General features: G+C 38.9%; 1 pseudogene; it reads right to left on the bottom strand.

The window, feature by feature from the left end:
- Positions 1–15,849: 15,849 nt before the first annotated feature.
- On the bottom strand, positions 15,850–16,953 carry LOC125102746 (chromobox protein homolog 3-like; annotated as a pseudogene).
- Positions 16,954–17,706: the final 753 nt, after the last annotated feature.

Raw genomic sequence — 17,706 nt, 5'->3', positions numbered from 1 at the left:
GCGATATTGAGATGGTCCCTAAAGGATCAGTGGAATCTGACAGGTACTATCAAGTTTGGTAGAATTTGATGGCATTGAAGGTATCATCAGAGGTAGACATATGGCCAAAGGTATAGTGATGGGTTTAGGGAAAAAAAGAACAATTCTGTTTTGTTGGTACATAAGGTACAAATAGGGAAGTAGTAAGAGAAACTCAGAAAAGAGAAGATAGACCACACCAAAGCATGTTAAATGCTGTCATTATTACTAATTAAATAATCAATTTTTTCTAATTTCTTTTACAATATGTTTAAAATGCAAATAGCTGGTATGCAGAAATTCAGAAGAATGAAAATTACATGGTCTAAATGTATATAGAAAATAAAATACAGTTCCCCCCAATTTAAATTATCTCCTTTCTTTTCAACTTTATATGCTGTTTTTTTTAAAATGCTTTGTTTATACCTATATGCAGTTATCGTTCTATTTAACTTTGTATTTATATTAGATTTATATTTACCTATCATTTACAATTACATTAATTGGAAAGCTGGTTCAAATAGCAAAATAGTTTTCTATTGATCTGCCTGTGGCTACCTTTGTCAGTAACACGTGCCTGTGATACCTCTTACTGATTGAACTTCAGTTGGCCAAGATCACAGAGATTTCCATGGCCCTTGTTTTCTTCCCCCAAGTCTTAAGCATTCAGAACTTCATGAGCCAGATATACTAGCCCATCTTTATCATTAAACATCTAGGACAAACATGTCTACCACTTGGCAATTCCCCTGGTGTTGACTTTCTATTCTATGTTCTCCCTCCATAGTTCAGTCTGTAGTAGGTGGAATTTGGTTCTCTAAATCCCTGACTCCTGGTACACATACACTCTCTTCCAGTGATTGAATAAAGCCCTAATCTAGGTTTCACTAGAAAAGAATTCTGCAGTTGTAATTTAAAGTCCCAAATCAGCTGACCCTAAAATGGAAAGATTGTCTGAGTGGGCCTGACCTAATCATATCCATCCTTTAAATCTGGCTCTAGAGGTAAGAGAAGAAATCAGATTTTAAATACAAGAGGAATTTAACAAGGGAGAAAATCTCAGTTGGTGGCTTTGAAAATAGAGGTGGTGACGTGGCATGGAATACAGGTGGCCTCTAGGAGCCAAGAGTAGCCCCCTGGCCGGTAGCCAGCAAGGGAAAAGGGGACCTCTGTCCTGCAACCTGAATGAGCTTAGAAGATAATTCTTCCCCAGAGCCTCCAGACATGAACTCCATCTAACCAACACTTTGATTTTAGCCTTTGAGATCCTGAGCAGAGAACCCAGCCATCCTATGCCTAGACTTCTGACCCAGGAGACTATGAGCTATTGGTGCTGCTTAATGGGTATTTAATGAAATGGGTGTTGCTTAATTGTGGGGGGCTTTAATTTTTTAATATATATTTTATTGAAGTATAATTAACATAGAGTCTTATGTTAGTTTCAGATGGACAATATAATGATTCAACAATTCTATATATTACTCAGCACTCACATACACATAGTCACCATTTGTCACCAATGTCATTACAATATTATTGACTATATTTCCTATGCTGTACTTTTCATCCCTGTGACTTATTTATTTTATAAGTGGAAATTGGTACTCCTTAATCCCCTTAATCTATTTCATCCAACCCACACCAACCTCCCCTCTAGCAACAACTGGTTTGTTCTTCGCATTTAAGAGTCAGGTTTTTGGGGCGCCTGGGTGGCTCAGTGGTTAACAATGCTCTGCCTTTGGCTCAGGTCATGATCCCAGGGTCCTGGGATCTAGCCTCACATCGGGCTCTCTGCTCAGCAGGGAGCCTGCCTCCTCCTCCTCTCTCTCTCTGCCTGCCTTTCTGCCTACTTGTGATCTGTCTGTCAAATAAATAAAAATCTTTAAAAAAAAAAAGAGTCAGGTTTTTGTTTGTTGTCTCTTTGTTTATTTGTTTTATATTTTAGATGCCGCATATAAGTAAAATAATACGGTGCTTGTCTCTTTCTGTTGGACTTACTTCACTCAGCTTAATGTCCTTTAGATCCACCCATGTTTTTTCAAATGGTAAGATCTCATCCTTTATAATGGCTGAGTAATATTCTTAATCTAATATAGAGATGTATCTATACCTCATCTTCTTTATCTCTTCATCTCTTGATGGACACTCAGGTTACTTCCTTGTCTTAACTATTGTAAGTAATGTTGCAATAAACCCGGATAAAAAATGTGTGAGTATATTTTTGAATTTGTATTTTTGGTTTTTTTTTAAAGATTTTATTTATTTTATTTTGATAGATAGAGATCAGTAGGCAGAGAGGCAGGCAGAGAGAGTGAGGAGGAAGAGGCAGGCTCCCTGCTGAGCAGAGAGCCGATGTGGGGCTCAATCCCAGGACCCCGAGATCACGACCTGAGCCGAAGGCAGAGGCTTTAACCACTGAGCCACCCAGGCGCCCCTGTATTTTTGTTTTCTTTGGGTAAAAATATCCAGCAGTAGAATTACTGGATCATACAGTAATCCTGTTTTTAATTTTTTGAGGAATGTCCATACTATGATCCACATTCCCTCCAACAGTGCATGAGGGCTCCTCTTTCTCCATGTCCTCTCCAACACTTCTTACTTCTTGTCTTTTTGATTCTAGCCATTCTGACAGGGGTAAGGTGATATCTTCTTGTGTTCAGACCTGTAGAACTGGGAGCTAATGAATTGGTATTGTTTTCAACTGCTAAGTTTGTGATAATTTATTATGCAGAAAAGTGGCCCATTTCTCCTGTATCTTCACCTCCTTCTTTGTAGGCACTATTCTCAGAGAAAAACAACTTGCTTTGAGACATGTTCATTTTTATCAGGAGTATTTTATGGGTATATTTTTTGACTAATGTATCCCAGCAAAGTATAGTCAGGTTTCTAAATTTTTCCTTTCTATTTTTTTTTCAAAAGCTTGAAAACATTTCGAGCATAGGAAAAAAGTCTAGAGAATCTAGTAAACCACTTTGTATGCATTATCAGGGTTAAGAAATAAAATACTACTGACCCATATAAAAACCATGTGTACTCTCACCCAGAGTCCTGTTCTCCTCACTTCAGTTATTCACCATCTTGAATTTGATGTTTCTCATTCCACATTTGTTTTTATACTTTTAAAAAACATGTATGTATCCATAAATAATATATAATATACTTTTTTGCGTGATTTTTAACTTTACATAGATGACATCATGTTGTCTGTTACTTTCTGCAAACTGTTTTGTTTTTTTTTTTCTCAATATTATGTTTTTGTTAACAGTTTTATTTTATTTGGGTACCTAATATTCCTGGTTGAAAGCTAGACAGTCCCTCACCCAGGAATTTATAAAGATATTGGGAAGAATGACACATAGACACCAATGGATATGAAATAAAGCTTCTTACTCACACAAAAAGGTCAAAAGGAGTCCCTAAGGAGAAGGGGTCAGGTTCAGTCAGAAGTGAAGAAAGAATGAAGCTAAAAAAATGAACTGGGCTCTTATGCTGGGTAGGAGATGAGACTAGGGAAGGGTTCTTTTGTACAGGCTCGGCTTTGGAAGGTCTGAACTGCCCACTGTGCAAAGGGTGAGAGTGGTGTGCTCTAGCTGTCTTATCTAGGTTACCTAGATATAGCACAGACAGAGAAGAGGCATGAGGATCTAAGGGCTGTCAATAGTCAGCCATCAAAAACGGAGGAAGCCTCCAGCTCCTGGGTGATTCAAGTTGGTTGGGCCTCCCACTCTTGGTTTTGGCTGGAGTTATGAACCCAGGGTCATGGGATTGAGCCCTGCTGCAAGCTTCTTGTTGGAGTCTGCTTATCCCCACCCCCTCTCTCTCTGCTCCTTCCCCTTGTTACATACACACACTCTCACTCTCTCTCTAAAATAAATAAATAAAAATTTTTTAAAAATAGAGTAAGCCTTTTTCCTACAGCCATGTTGGGAAATACAGTTCTAGTTAGCTCATTTTCACTGTATATTTTGTGATTATATGACGATCAGTTCCTCTGTTGAATATTTAGGTTAAAAAACTTAAAGACTTCTCTATTTATTTATTTGATAGAGAGATAGGGAGAGAAAGAACAAGTGGGGGATGGGGAGAGCGGCAGAGACAGAGGGAGAAGCAGACTCCCCACTCAGCAGCCTGTCATGGGGTTCCATCCTAGGGTCCCGGGATCATGACCTGAACCAAGGACAGACACTCAGCCAGCTGAGCCACCCAGGCACTCCTGAATACTAGGTTTTTTTCTAATCCTTAGCTATCTCAAACAAAGCTGCAGAGAACACTTTTTTTTTTGCATGAGTCCAAGTATATAGGAGAATTTCTGGGTCATAGGGAAGGCATATTTTCAACTTCTCAAGATACTCTCAATTGCTCTCTGAAGTGGCTCTACAAGGTAGCATTCTTGTTACCTGTGTATGAAGTGCTCATTTCTTCACATCCTTCCTAATATTTGGTATTGTCAGACTTTTAAATTTTTGCAATAGGTGTGAAATAGAAGCTGATTTTTTATTTGCATTTCTTATTTACCAATTACCAATAAGATTAGACATCTTTTCCTATATTGTTCATTCAAATTTCTTATTCTATACATTGACCATCTGTCCTGCCCTTTGATCTTTTTTCTATTAGGATATATTTTTAAATTTTATCTGTAGAACTGCTTTTACATATTTTCACTACTAGTCCTTTATTACTTCTATGCTTTTAAATAAATTCCTTCACTTTGGGGTTTATCTTGATTTCATTTATAGTGTCTTTTGGTATACAGAATTTTTAAATTTTAATTTAGCCTAATTTATTCATCTTCTTCCTTATGATGTATAATTTTTAAATCTTATCTAAACCATCCTTTCCTAACCTAGAGTCATAAAGACATTTTTCTATATTTTCTTCTAAAAGTTTTAAAAATTTTTCTGTCCACATTTATACTTTTATTCACCTGAAATTTGTTTTGAGGAAAAATATGAAGTAGAGATTGAGGTTTTTTTTCCCTCAGTATGGAAAACTAGCTATTCCTGTCCTATCCCCACTCATTTGCAACACCTCCTCTGTTTCATAACAAGCTTCCATATGGAAGTGGAACTATTTATAGGCCTTCCATCAATCTATTTGTTTTATCCCTGAACTAGTCTTACCTTGTCTTAAACTACACTGTCCTAAGTACTGTAGCTTTAGAAAAGAAGATTCATGATTTATTTTGATTAGTGAATCCCCTTGTTCTTCAAAATTGTTTTGGCAATTCCTGGTCCTTTATTCATTCAGATGGACTCAAGAATAAGGCTGGTTAACTTTTATCAAAAAAGTCTGTTGGACTTTGGATTTGGGGAGAACAGATGTCTTTGTTATTGAGACTTCCATCTGTGAACATTTCTTTCTTTATTATCTTTCAAGTTTTCTTTTTATTTTTCTTTTATAAAAGTCTTATACACTTGTTAAAGATTTATTTCTAGATACCATACATGTTTTGTTGTTATTATAAATAACATCTTTAAAATTATATTTTTGAACTATTTGTTGTTGGTTTGGAGAGATGTAGTTGGTTTGCATAACCATTTATCTCTTGGTTCCTTTGGATATTTTTGTGTAGAAAATCATATAAGTTGAAAATAATTACAGTTTTGTGACTTTTTTTGAATCCTTATATCCAATTATACAATTTTACTGTACAATATTATTATAAAAATACAATATACAATATATTACTTAACTATTCAATATTACTATTCAATATTACTACATAATATATTACTATATATAATATTACTATATAATAAGATATTAACTATATTATACAATACTATAAAATATTACTATGTATACAACATTACATATATAATTTTACATATACACTATACAATATTACTATATATTACTATATAATATAGTATATTATAGGGTATATTATATACAATATAATATTACTAAACAATATTACTATATACACTATTACTATTGTAATACAATATTACTATATATAATATAATATACAATATTAACTATACAATATTACTATATATAATATTACTATAGTTATACACTATTACTTAACTATGTAATATTACTATACATACTTAACTATATAATATTACTATATATAAGATAGTATATGGTAGAGTATATTATATGATATCAATGTATATATACAGTTGGCTCTTGAACAATATGGATTTGAACTGCATGGGTCCACTTATGTGCAAATTTTTTCCAATAAATACATTATAGTACTTTAAACATAGTTTCTCTTTTTTATGGTTTTCTTTTAATATTTCCTCTAGCTTTATTATAAGAATACAGTATGTAATACATATAACATACAAAATATGTGCTATTTGATGGTTTATGTTATTCATAATGCTTCCAGTCAACAGTAGGTTATTAGTACTTAAGTTTCGAAGGAGGCAAAAGTTACACGCAGATTTTCAACTACATGGGGATCAACACCCCTGACCTCCATGCTGTTCAAGTGTCAACTGCATATAGTATAGACTTAGAATACCCATATGTATGTGCTATTACTATATTATAGCTATATTATATAATAATATGTTATTATATAATATGCCACTTTTATAATTATATATACTAATTATGTAATGTAAATATATCATATACCTATAATAACACCCTGACACTCTTGCTGACAGATCCTACAGGAAGAAAAGATGTCTAACATATAAAGGGCTCCCTGATTATTTTTTAGTGAGAAGTCCAGGAGCTGATTAAGTAGCTCCATTCAATAGTTCACTATGAGAATTAGGTCTGTAAATCCTTTCCAATATTTGCCTGAAATAAAATTGAATATACTGTTTATCAGGATCCATTAGCTTAGGCTCTGCATTTAAAGTCAGTTCTCCAGAAATGGTAATAATTTTGTATTGACCCAATGAACTTTACTGTTAAGTGTTCCTCAGAACCAAAGACATAACGTTGAGTATAAAGGGATAGTACATTAGTCTGTTCAGAATTCTGTAACAAATACTAAAGATTGGGTGGCTTAAACAAAACACCACAGACGTTGGTGACTTGAACAATAGAAATTTATTATCCCACACTTCTGGAGGCTGGGAGTCCTGCACTGAGGTCCACAGGGTCAGCTTCTGGTGAAGGCCCTCCTCCTGGCTTGTGGATGGCCACTTTCTTGCTGTGCCCTTGCATCATGGAGAGACAGTAAGCTCTAGCTTCTCTTCTCAAAAGGATGCTAATTCTTTCAGATCAGGGCCCCATCCTTAAGACCTCATTTAACTTTTAATTACTTCCTTACTCGACATGCAGTCCTATGGGGGTTAGGCCTTCCACAAATTTTAGGGGGGTAAATTGGTCCTCTCCATTCCCTTTGTAAAAGATGTACATACTTATGGCCTGACAGCTGCTCATGGCTAGAAGCCTACTCACTAATAGGCCCCACACTACTATTCTCATGTGGTGAATGGTGAGCGTCTTAAGAGTCAGTTGCATTGGGGGCACCTGGGTGGCTCAGTCAATCAAGCATGTCAGAGCCCCTAGTCAGGCTCTCTGCTCAGTGGGGAGCCTGCTTCTCCCTCTGCTGCTCCCCCCGTTTGTGCGTGTTCTCTCTTTGTGTCAGATAAGTAATTTTTTTTTTAAATCTTAAAAAAAAAAAAATTTGTGTTGATTCCCAAACTTTTTCATACCTGTTGAACCTGTGATTTTAATTATATTATTTAATCTGCAAACTAATAAGTACAAAAGTGAAAAGAAGTTACTGTGAAAACTCAACTGTCAATTCCTGGAAAGATTCAATAGTTTTATTTTTTTTTTAAAGATTTTATTTATTTATTTGACAGACAGAGATCACAAGTAGGCAGAGAGGCAGGCAGAGAGAGAGAGGGGAGGAAGCAGGCTCCCCGCTAAGCAGAGAGCCCGATGTGGGGCTCGATCCCAGGACCCTGGGATCATGACCTGAGCCGAAGGCAGAGGCTTTAACCCACTGAGCCACCCAGGTGCCCCAATTCAATAGTTTTTAAAATGTGGTGAAAATACTTGACAAAACAATTATAAAAGATTAGAAAACACTAAAAGTAGGGCGCCTGGGTGGCTCAGTGGGTTAAGCCACTGCCTTCGGCTCAGGTCATGATCTCAGGGTCCTGGGATCGAGTCCCGCATCGGGCTCCCTGCTCATCAGGGAGTCTGCTTCCCTCTCTCTCTCTCTGCCTGCCTCTCTGCCTACTTGTGATCTCTCTCTCTGTCAAATAAATAAATAAAATCTTTAAAAAAAAAAAAAAAAAAGAAAACACTAAAAGTCCAGAATCTGCACCAAGGGTGTTTCAGAAGTGGCTTTAGTTCTCATTCCACTTTCAAGAAACTGAGAGTGGACAGTGAAAAACGCAGTATGCGTGTTTTTTATGTAAATCTGTGGTCCTGGTATCCTTCACATCAGCAGATTCAAAGAATAGATTTCAGTAAGGGCTGACAAGTCATGTGCCTTTATACATTTTATGATAAAATAAAATGACAAGACATGTTTTTATGATTTTGAATTGCCTTTAGCAACCAACTGCTTTTCCTAATCACACCAAGAGAACTTCTCTTATACTTGCGACACCTGAGTGGCTCAGTATATTAAGTATCTGCCTTCAGCTCAGGTTATGATCCCAGGGTCCTGGGATCAAGTCCAGCATTGGGCTCCTTGCTCACGGGGGTGTCTGCTTTTCCCTCTGCCTGCTGCTTCCCATGCTTGTGGTCTTATGCTCTCTTGCTCTCTTTCTCTCTCTGGCAAATAAATACATAAAATCTTAAAAAAAAATAACAACAATAAAATGTCTCTTATACTGCTGGTCAGGGCTAGATTGGAGCATGATTAATTCACTAGGGACTGACTCTGAGTAAGCCACAGATTTCAGCACTGTGTCTCTTGCTGGTGTATCTCAATGGCCAGCCACTGACCTATATACACAGAGAAGGCACCTGCATACCAACAGTCAGAAGGCTGTGCTTGTCAATCATGCCATTAATTTTCTTTTTTGAAGATTTTTTATTTATTTATTTGACTGACAGAGAGCACAAGCAGAGGTAACAGGAAAGGGAGAGGGAGAAGCAGGCCCCTTGCCGAGCAGGGAGCCCACTGGAGGGCTTGACCCAGGACTCTGGGATCATGACCTGAGCCGAAGGCAGCTGCCTAACCGACTGAGCCACCCAGGCGCCCCAGTCATGCCATTAATTTTTGAAGCGAGAAGGTAACATGGTGAGCCTGCTGACAGATACTGCTCCATAGAACCCCGAAACAAATAACACCAGGGAAAAATCATCTCTAGGGTATTGCTTTTCCCTTGAGCTGTAGTGATGGAAAGAACATTAATTTCTTAACCCTTGCACCTGTGGCGTGTCACGTGCAGCATGATGGTAAATACTGACAGTGCTTTAGAGGAACACACTATCTTTCAACCAGGAAGTTCATAGTTTTTAACAGATACTTGCCTTTGAGGACGAAGGGGTAAATAGCGAGTTCACATTTTCATTTTCAAAAGAGACATTACACTCAAGAGAAGCTCAATTGTTGACTCAGATCCTCTTATGATTCTCCCAGTTCCCATCTTACCGAATCTCCTCCAGCAGGCCCACAGAGTCCGAAAGCTCTTGGTGTGGTCAGGTTCACCATGCCCTACTTGTGACCCTCCACGTGTCTGCCGCCTGAGCTCTCCCTTTGGAGACAATGTTAAACAGCTGTTGGAGCATTGCCTCTCGGGCAGTGTCACTACTCCCCTGCCTTCCCAGCACAACTTGCAGTTAATCCAAACAGGGCAGAGGCTGTGAGAATGGGGAGAGCCACTTGAGCTCAACTCTGACAGGGCAATGATTGCCTTGAACTACGAACTGCTGACCATAATGTTTCCAGACTTTGTGGTGTTACTAGCATCACAGTGACAAATACATTAAGTTGACTGAAAGGGCTCTTTGAATTCTCACCAGAATGGGCAAGTTATATGCAAGAGGGCATGATACGAACTTATGTTCATTAAGATTAATCTCTGTGACTGGCTCCATTGGATTGTCTAAGTGAAAATGACATGGGCTTACAGAAGGCATAATTAGAGGGAGCAGAAGACAGCGCTGAGAACTTTCTAAATCAGCGTGAAGACCGTGGTAGAACAAAAGATTCTTGGAGCTGGGAGAAAACACTGGAATCCATTTAGCCCAATGGCTTATTTTACATATTAAGAAATAGCCAACCTGTTTCTCATTAGGAATACCACTGGCATTTGGGTGGGACAGTTCTTTGCTCTGAGAGGCCATTCTACACATTGTGGGATGTTTATCATCCCTGGCACTTGTCCACTAAATGCCAGTCACCCCTACAGTCATTGTAACAACCAAATGCCCCCACAACCTTCCCAATGTGTCTGAGGGAGTTGTACCTCTCCCTGTTGAAAACCTCTGAGCCACGGTGCTCATAAACAGCCAGGAAGCATGTGGTAATACAAATGATTCACTGATAATGCTTTTTAAAATTTAATGAGTGTGAGAATCAACCAGAAATCTGGTTAAAAACGCAGAGCTGGATTCAACAGTTCTAGCATGGAGCTGGGATTCTGCATTTCTAACCACCTCATAGGTGATGCTAGATTGTTAGTTCCTGGATCCTGCTTTGAGTAACAATGAACCAGGGATCTAATTAGGAGGATATCTGCACTGTCTTGGTGTTTTTTTTTTTTTTAAGATTTTATTTTTATTTATTTGACAGAGAGATCACAAGCAGGCAGAGAGGCAGGCAGAGAGAGAGGAGGAAGCAGGCTCCCCGCCGAGCAGAGAGCCCGATGCGGGGCTCGATCCCAGGACCCTGAGATCATGACCTGAGCCGAAGGCAGCAGCTTAACCCACTGAGCCACCCAGGCGCCCCTGTCTTGGTGTTTTTACTGGTTCATTTCACACCTGGAGTTGTGGCCAAGGAATGCCCCCAAAGGGTATCTGCTCTTTGTATGGGCTTTTCAGGAGATCTGCTCTGGCTTTGCCCTAGAGACTTAGGAACTCTGCCTTCATTTGCTCTTTTCCTGGGTGACCTGATGACAGATTGTCTTTGCCTCCCTGCACAGCAGCCTTTAGACTGTCTTTTTGTTTCCGGAGCCCGACTTTCTGTAAGACACTCTTTTATAGTCATGTGCCCTCATCCACCCAGCTAAGGCTCCTAGAAGCCCTGATGAGACCAAAACCACAGCCCCTGCTTGCTAAATGAGCTGGCAGAGGTGAATGGGGCCTAGGAGCGCCTCTGAGCTGTCGCTTAATTTGCTGACAGAGCCAGCCAGAGCCAGTATTTCCTAACTCCTGGCTTAGAGATCCTCCCCAGTAGACTCTGTTCTTATTTCCTTTCTAATCCTATCATTAAGTGAAACTATGTATCACACAGCGCATGTATTTAACTTATTAGGAAACTGCCACCCTCTGTACTGTGGTAACAGGGTTTCTCATGGGTCAGTTTCCTGGTTGAGACTCAATGTAGGGAAACACTCTTGGAACAGGTAACAAATGGCATTACTGAAAAATAAGTTCTGGTGGGCACTGTTGTCATTTTCTTTTTCCATTCCTGCCATTTCTGTGCCTCAAAGGGCAATCCACATGACAGATGGGAGAGAATATTTTTAAGTCATGTATCTGATAAGGGATTGACATCCAGAATACATAAAGAACTCCTACAACTCAACGACAAAGAAACCAACAAGTCAATTTAGAAAATGGGCAAAGGTCTTGAATAGATATTTCTCAAAAGAGACAAATGGCCAAGAAGCACATGAAAAGATGTTGCAACCATTAAGGACATATAAATCAAAACTGCGATGAAGGGCGCCTGGGTGGCTCAGTGGGTTAAAGCCTCTGCTTTTGGCTCAGGTCATGATCCCAGAGTCCTGGGATCGAGCCCCACATCGGCCTCTCTGCTCGGCAGGGAGCCTGCTTCCCCCACCCCTGCCTGCCTCTCTGCCTACTTGTTATCTCTCTCTGTCAAATAAATAAATAAAATCTTTAAAAAAAAAAAAAAAAAACACAAAACACAGCAATGAGCAGGCACCTGGGTATCTCAGTCATTAAGCTTCTGCCTTCAGCTCAGGTCATAATCCAGGGTCCTGGGATCCATCCCCACATCAGGCCCCTGTTGGGCAGGAAGCCTGCTTCTTCCTCTCCCACTCCCCCTGCCCCTGCTTTGTTCCCTCTCTCGCTGTCTCTCTCTCTGTCAAATAAATAAAAATCTTTAAAAACAAAACAAAACTGCAGTGAGCTACCACCTCACACTTATAAGGAATATGACTGGGTTAGTTTGCTGGGGCTGCCGAAACCAAATGCCACAGCCAGGGGGGCTTAGACAGCAGAAACGTATTTTCACACGGTTCTGGAAGCTAGACGTTCCGTTTCTTCTAAGGCCAGACTCTCCCCTTGGCTTGCAGGTGGCAGCCTTTCCCCTCTGTGCTCACGTGGCCCTTCCTCTGCGTGCACACACCCTTGGTTTCTCTCCGGATAACCTAATCTCTTCTTATAAGGACACTAGTCAGATCGGATTAGGGCTAACTCTTGTGACCTCATTTTAATTTAATTACCCCTTAAAGGCCTTATCTAAAAATATGGTTACATGGTGATTTCCTGGGGATTGGAACTTGAACATATGAATTTTTTTTAAAGACTCTCTTTAAAAATTTCCCCCGCCCCAGGGAGGGGAGGAAGAGAGAGAGAGAAAATGCTTGAGGGGAGGAGGGGCAGAGCAAGGAGCCCAATGTGGGACTCAATCCCAGGACCCTGGGATCATGACCTGAGCTGAAGGCAGAGCTTAACTGACGGAGCCATATAGGCGGCTGAACATATCAATTTTGGAAGGACATAATTCAGTCCATAATGGCTACTACCAGAAAAACAGAAAATAACAAGTGTCAGTGAGATTGTGGGGAAATTGGAGCCCTTGTGCACGGCTGATGAAAATGGAAAACGATGCAGCTGCTGTGGAAAGCAGTCTTCAAAAAATTAAAAATAGAATTACTGTCTGATCAAGCAACTCCATTTCTGGGTATATACCCCAAAGAATTGAAAGCAGGAGCTTAAAGAGATACATGTGCACACATGTTCACAACAGCATTATTCACAATATTCGAAAGGTGGAAGCCACCCAAGTGTCCATCGAGGGGTGAACGGGTAAAGAAAATGTGGTGTATATGCACAGTGGAATATTATTCAGCCTTTAAAAATATTCAGCAAGAAATTCTGACACATGTTACAACATGGATGAAGCTTGAGGACATTAGGCAGTCACAAAAAGACAAATACTGTATGATTCCACTTATATGAAGCAGTCAAATTCATAAAGATGGAAAGTAACATGGAGTTGCCAGGAGCAGGTAAGGGAGCAGAGACCAGGGAGCTGTATTTAATGAGTACAGAGTTTCTGTTCTACGCGATAAATGAGTTCTGGAGGTTGGCAGCACAACAATGCGAATCTATTTAACTCTATTCAACTGTATGCTGGTTAAAATGGGAAATCTTATGTTGTGTATATTTTACTACAGTTAAAAATAAACAAAAAACAGCTTTGGCAATGATGGAAGAGGAAAGCCATCAGAAAATGGGTGAGAGGGCACCTGGTGGATTCAGTTGGTGGAGCATGAGACTCTTGGTCTCAGGGTTGTGAGTGCAAGTCCCACATTGCATGCAGAGATTACTTAAGAATTTAAAAAATTGTAAAAAAAAAAGAAAAAAGAAGAAGAAGAAGTAGAAGAAGAAGAAGGGCACCTGTGTGGTGTAGTTGGTTAAGCATCTGACTCTTGATTTTGGCTCAGCTCGTGATCTCAGGGTTGTGAGATAGAGCCCCATGTCACACTCTGCACAAAGTATGGAGCCTGCTTGAGATGCTCTGCTCCTCAAGCTCATGGTGTCTCCCTCTGCTCCTCAAGCTCATGGTGTCTCCCTCTCTCTTTCTCTCAAATAAACAAATCTTTTTAAAAAATAAAAAGTAAATGTCTGAGGAGCTTAATGAAAATTTTAAATCCTTATAAAACCATTTCATTACTAAATGGAGATGTTTTCAATGACTTAATTTTGCTGATACAAACCTGTTAATTGTTCCTTTTTGGTTGCGCAGAAATCTGCTGCAAGGCAGGAATGGACTTGGTCAATCCTGATCTCTTCCCAGACTTTGCTCAGGAGGCCATGTAGCATAATGCCTAGAATTAGACGCTGCTCTCAGTCAGCAGTGACAAGCATCCTTAGGGACTCAGGAGCTCCTCTTGTCCCTGCTGCACATCTGCAGAATTCTCTTTGGGGCAAAACAAAGAGTTTTGTCCAGCTGTGCTTAAACTGTAAGGACAACAGCATAGAGATGTCAACTTGCAAGCTGTTCGATCCAGAGGAGGTTACACTGGTGGTAGCTGTCAATGCACTAACTCATAGCTCTAATACTAGAATTGTTTGTTCCCTATCAAGCCATCATCTTTGACATCCACTGGAAACTGAAGTCATTGCTTGTGTAAGGCCATGCGGAAGTAGGAAATGCAAAACCCTTACAAAATTGCTTTACATTCTGAGTAGACTGATTTTTTTCTTTGGGATTTGGCTGATATTCACACCATCTGCCATTTGCCTGTACCATGTTATAGACAATCTGTAATCTTCTCCAAGACATAAATGAGAGAGTACGGAATTCACTTTAATTGCATACTATTCACTTTTAATTAATTAATTAAATTTTATAGGTATGATCAATAAGGCTTTTTCTGAGTGATAAAGGTCTTTTATAATAACCACAATGAATGTTAACATTTATGAAGGGTCTAAAAGAGATGACCAAGTTCAGAATGAAGACAAGAGAAATTTATTTAAATGACAAAAATTTGAGTTCCTACTACACCCTTATAGGTGTTGCTATGTTTTTTTTTCATTTACTCATTTATTACTTTATTCATTATTCACATATTTTAAAGGAATATAAAACTATTTACTGACCACTGTTTACCAGTATTTACAATAAAGTAAACAATATACACTTGGATACCATTTTGATTACAAAGTTATTGTTTTTCCTGGTTTCTGCTGAGCCAGTAAGTAACCCAAATACTGAAAAGATTGAGCCTACATGTCAAGAATGAATTGGGGTAAAGAAAAAATATGCAGGTTAAGAATTTGGATTATAGAAGTCTGTCCACCCATTTATTCCAGCAGGTGCTAAACTGCCAACATCTCTAACCATCTGATTATGATTAGTTTCCATGAACGAAGTCTTAGTCCATGAATCATGACCTTTTAGTCAATACAGCTCAGAGATTTCAACTTTTTTTTTTTTTAAGATTTTATTTATTTATTTGACACAGAGAGAGATATCACAAGCAGGCAGAAAGGCAGGCAGAGAGATAGGGAGAAACAGGGTGGGAAGCCCAACATAGAGCTCCATCCCAGGACCCTGAGACCATGACCTGAGCTGAAGGCAAAGGGTCAACCCTCTGAGCCACCTAGGTGCCCCGAGATTTCAACTTCCTGCAAAGGAATGGTTCACTAGAAGGAACCTTTAAATGTCCATTTAACTAAAGTTTCGCTTACCTAATTAAAACACATGATGAGTCTAGTTTTGTCATTTGGGTGGGGAGGTTGTTGGTGGTGATAAAATTTTCCTTTCAGGGATCTTGCAAATAAACTTGGGTTTATATGACTGTAGATAAGGATATGGATGCTGATATGGCTGCTTTTAAATTATCCAATTTAAATTATTTACATTATATTTAAATTGTCCAATTAATTACAAAATTTGAAAGATTAAGGCTTCAGGAAAAACTTCAGTTTAAATTTAAGTGATTTATTTCTTAAATAGATGAAAATGATAGCTTCCTGGAACATGGGCTTATCTATGGTTATAAAATGCTGGTTTTGTTTTGGTGAATGTTAAAAACAAAAACCAAAAACCACTTATGTATGTATTTTAAGAATACACACAAAAAACCCCTAAATAAATAAAAAACCCAGAATGGTCCTTAGGCATATAGGAGTTAAACACAAATTCTGACTGAGTAATGACTATGAAGATTTCCCCCAACATTTAGAAAAGGTGTTTTCTAATGCAGGGGGATAATACACCAGGGTCTCAAATATTCTTTTCTGATAAAGGAAGCAACTACAGAAAGCTTTTATTTGTTCAAAGTAACCAATGCTATAGATGCAAAAACACCAACAACTCCCCCAATACTACTTCAAAACAAACATATCAAACTTGATTTTCATTAGAATGTTATTTCTTCACACTAATAAATCAAAAAACAAAGACCCAGATTATAGATAGATAAATAGATAGATATAGATATAGATATATATAAAAAGCAACACAAACAATTACTGAGCTTCATCTTCTGGACAAGAATGCCAAGTGAGTCTCTCTTCACAAAAAGCAATTACAATCTGAGGACACTTCATATTTGCCTCTTTTGCCAGCACCAAGTCTGCCTCATCCGACTCTTACCATTTTATGAGAAACATTAATTTCTCTCTGTCTGTGGCACCAGTTATTCGCTCATGATCAAGACCTCTGGCAAAGCCTCTTGATATCAGCAGCATCTCTGTTCTCTGATTTGCTATCATCAGATTCACTGTCAGATAGATATTTTCTTTTTTACCATTTTTTTCTTTACAAGCTTTTTGAGAATTAAGAAATGCTTCAATGAACTCTGGACAATCTAAATTTTCTTCAGGTTCCCAAGTATTGTCAGCATCTGTAAATCCCATCCACTGTAGGAAATAATCCACCTTCCCATTCACTACACGTCGGTCCAGTCCTTTTTCCACCACAAATTCTTCAGGCTCTGCCTCTTCTACATTTTTTACTTTTTCCATTCTGTTTCTTTCCCATTTTTTGCAATGTAGCTTTATTGGAGGCCATTTTTTGTTGCAGAATGAAGAGATATTATTCACCACCTCCAAGCTGCTCCAGGTCCTGGGTCTGCAGCATCTTGGGCCCTGGGTGCCTCAAGCTCCAACCACCTCAAATATCTTTTTTTTTTTAAATTAACATATAATGTATTATTTGTTCCAGGGGTACAGGTCTGTGAATCATCAGGCTTACACATTTCACAGCACTCACCATAGCACATAACTCCTCTAATGTCCATAACCCAGCCACCCTATCCCTACCCACCACCCCCCCAGCAACACTCAGTTGGTTTCATGAGATTAAGAGTCTCTTACGGTTTTTCTCCTTCCCCCAGTCCCATCCTGTTTCATTTGTTCCTTCTAGTCGCCCCATGACCCCCTGCCCTGCCTCTCAAATTCCTCATATCAGAGAGATCATATGATAAGTGTCTTTCTCTGATTGACTTATTTCGCTTAGTATGATAAACTCAAGTTCCATCCACATCACCACAAATGGCAAGACTTTGGAGTATTTTCATGGCTGCATAGTATTCCATTGTATATATATATATACCACTTCTTCTTTATCCATTCATCAGTTCATGGACATCTAGGTTCTTTCCATAGTTTGGCTATTGCGGACATTGTTGCTACAAACATTCAGGCGCACGTGCCTCTTCGGATCACTACATTTGTATCTTTAGGGTAAATACCCAGTAGTGAGATGGCTGGTAGCTCTATTTTCAACTTTCTGAGGAACCTCCATGCTGTTTTCCAGAGTGGTTGCACCAGCTTGCATTCCCACCAACAGTGTAGGAGGGTTTCCCTTTCTCTGCATCCCCTCCAACATCTGTTGTTCCCTGACTTGTTAATTTTAGCCATTCTGAC

The sequence above is a fragment of the Lutra lutra genome, chromosome 6, assembly GCF_902655055.1.
Source record: "Lutra lutra chromosome 6, mLutLut1.2, whole genome shotgun sequence".
Lineage (NCBI taxonomy): Eukaryota > Metazoa > Chordata > Mammalia > Carnivora > Mustelidae > Lutra > Lutra lutra.
The sequence above is the reverse complement of the archived record's forward strand: the minus strand, read 5'-3'. Positions and strand labels throughout refer to the sequence as shown.